Raw genomic sequence first — 2,326 nt, 5'->3', positions numbered from 1 at the left:
TGGGGGAGCATCTGAACAAAGTCAGTAGGAGGGTTGGGGGTAGACAGCATGCCATGTCTGCTGCAGTGTTTAAACTGTTCCATAATTTGGGGCAGGAGAGAGACAAATGAAGAATTGGGAGTCATATTGAAGTCAAGGAAACTAGGTAGAGAATCAAATATAGGTAGCATCTCATAGCATAAAGGCACCAAAGAGCAGAACTGGAGGGAAAGGGATGGGTTTGAGGGACACAGCTGCGGCATTCTCAGTGACTTTGGTAGGAATAAGGAGGAAGAGCCTCATTTGGTTTTCAGGTTCTGCCTAGCCAGACAGATAACCATATGCAGAGGTGAGCAAGACAAGAAGGGTAGGTGAGATGGGTGGGCTTGGAGGTAAGTTGTAAATAGATTGAGGCTCGGGGTGCCTGTGAGATCTGGACAGTTGGAAGATGTATCTAAACTAGAAATGTAGGCTTCAAAATTCTACACTTTGCCCTCACATTTTTCTGCCCCCTCTCCTTTCCTTCATCTCGATGCTATTTCCCCATTTCCTTCAAGGCTTCCTCTTCTTGCTTCCTTTAAGTGCCCGGCCCAGGCTATAGCTTTCTCTGACTACTCTTAAGGAATCCACTCCCAGAGCTATAGCCACCGTCTGTGTGCCCAGGGTTGTCATGGTGGAAATCAAAAAGCCATCACCTATTAAAATCAACTCAGAATTGTTCAAAGCCAGATGATGTAGCTGATCTACTTTTTAAAGGTCCTTAAAAATTATTAAATTACAAAAAGCTAAAATTATTCCCAAACCAAGAACATCCCCCACCCCAAGCCCAAGCCATTGTGATAAGCAGACAGAATTATTCAAAGGTATATTAAAAGCTACACAGACTCCGTCTTTCTCAGCCTCCACTAAGGCGGCCATCTTGCTCTGGCCACGTGCTGGTGTTTGAGGACCACCCCTGCTGCAGATTTACCATCAGCATGACTGAAGAAAAGTTAGCCACGCTTCAGGCTCAGGTCTGGCTGGGGAGCAAGGGTATAGCTCGCAGAAAGAAGAAAGTGGTACCTAGAACAGCCAAAGCTGGTGACAAAAAGCTTCAGAAGTCTCTTAAAAATTGGCTGTGAATAATATAGCTGGTATTGAAGAAGTAAACATGATTAAAGATGATGGAACAGTTATTGACTTCCACAATCCCAAGGTCCAAGCCTCCCACTCTGCTAACACTTGCTATTACTGGCCGTGCAGAAGCCAGACCAGTCACAGAAAAGCTTCCCGGAATATTAAGTCTAACGTTAGTTCCCGAGGCAAGCGTTGGAGAGCAAAACACCAAAGCCAGAAGACACTGATGAGGAAGACGATGATGATGGTCCAGATCTTGCAGAAAGTTTGGATGCGGCCTCAAAGGATGAAGCTAACTAAAATCTTGTCTGGGTTTGGAAGCTGGCATGGAGTAGATACAGCAGAGCAGCTATGTGATTCCAAGTTCTACAGACGCAGAGAACATCACCTGTTGCTAGTTCAATAATATGAATATTTTGTACGCTAATAATGCTGTTTGTTCAGGATTTTTGGTCATTTGATTTGCATTTTACACTGCCTTCCAGGATCTAATATTTTGGTCAAAATGCGAATTATTGGTGCAGTTTGGGGGTGTTTGGGGATTTTCTTTGAATTTTTGGTTGGGGAGTTTTTGGTGCATGTGTATATATGCATGCGTGTGGGTATGTATGTGTGTACAGTGGAGAGCACATTGGAAACAGTTCTATTTATCCTTCCCCTTTCCCTAGTAGAAATAAAACCTTTGCAAAAAAAAAAAAAGCAACAGACTCAACCCTAAATTAGAAACAGAAAAAAATCAGAAATAATTTCTTTTCAATTAGTTTGCTGTTTAGATCCAATTGACCTGGGAAGAAGGTATAGCGCAGGAGTCAGGAATGCCCAGCCATCTGGCTGTATGAGGCCTGCGGAATCAATCCCAGCTAACATCACCCCCCGAGAAGCAGTTCCAGCCGTCACATGAAAACAGAAACAAGCAAACAAAACTCACTGCTATCGAATCGTTGCTGGCTCATAGAGCCCGATGGCACAGGCTGGGACTGCCCCCGTGAGTGTCCAAGACTGTGAGCTCTTTACCCGAAGGAGTACAGAGCCCTGTCTTTCTCCCGAGAGCGCTCGGTGGTTTGGAACTGCTGACCTTCCAGTGACCAACATGTCACCACCACTCCACAAGGGCTCCTAGCCATCACCTTAGGGGTGAGTTAATGAAACGTTTGACCCAAACTAATTTGCATGTTGATCATTTTGTACGGCCCATGAATCATAACTATCCAAATGGCCCTTTGCAGATGAA

The 2,326-nt window shown here is 44.7% G+C and overlaps 1 pseudogene; it reads left to right on the top strand.

Moving 5' to 3' along the window:
• The first annotated feature begins 947 nt into the window (after nucleotides 1-947).
• On the top strand, nucleotides 948-1,395 carry LOC101639546 (annotated as a pseudogene).
• Nucleotides 1,396-2,326: the final 931 nt, after the last annotated feature.

This window comes from Echinops telfairi, unplaced genomic scaffold, assembly GCF_000313985.2.
Source record: "Echinops telfairi isolate 266 unplaced genomic scaffold, ASM31398v2 ScPeMD7_7458;HRSCAF=8496, whole genome shotgun sequence".
In the NCBI taxonomy this organism is placed as follows: Eukaryota; Metazoa; Chordata; class Mammalia; order Afrosoricida; family Tenrecidae; genus Echinops; species Echinops telfairi.
The sequence above is the reverse complement of the archived record's forward strand: the minus strand, read 5'-3'. Positions and strand labels throughout refer to the sequence as shown.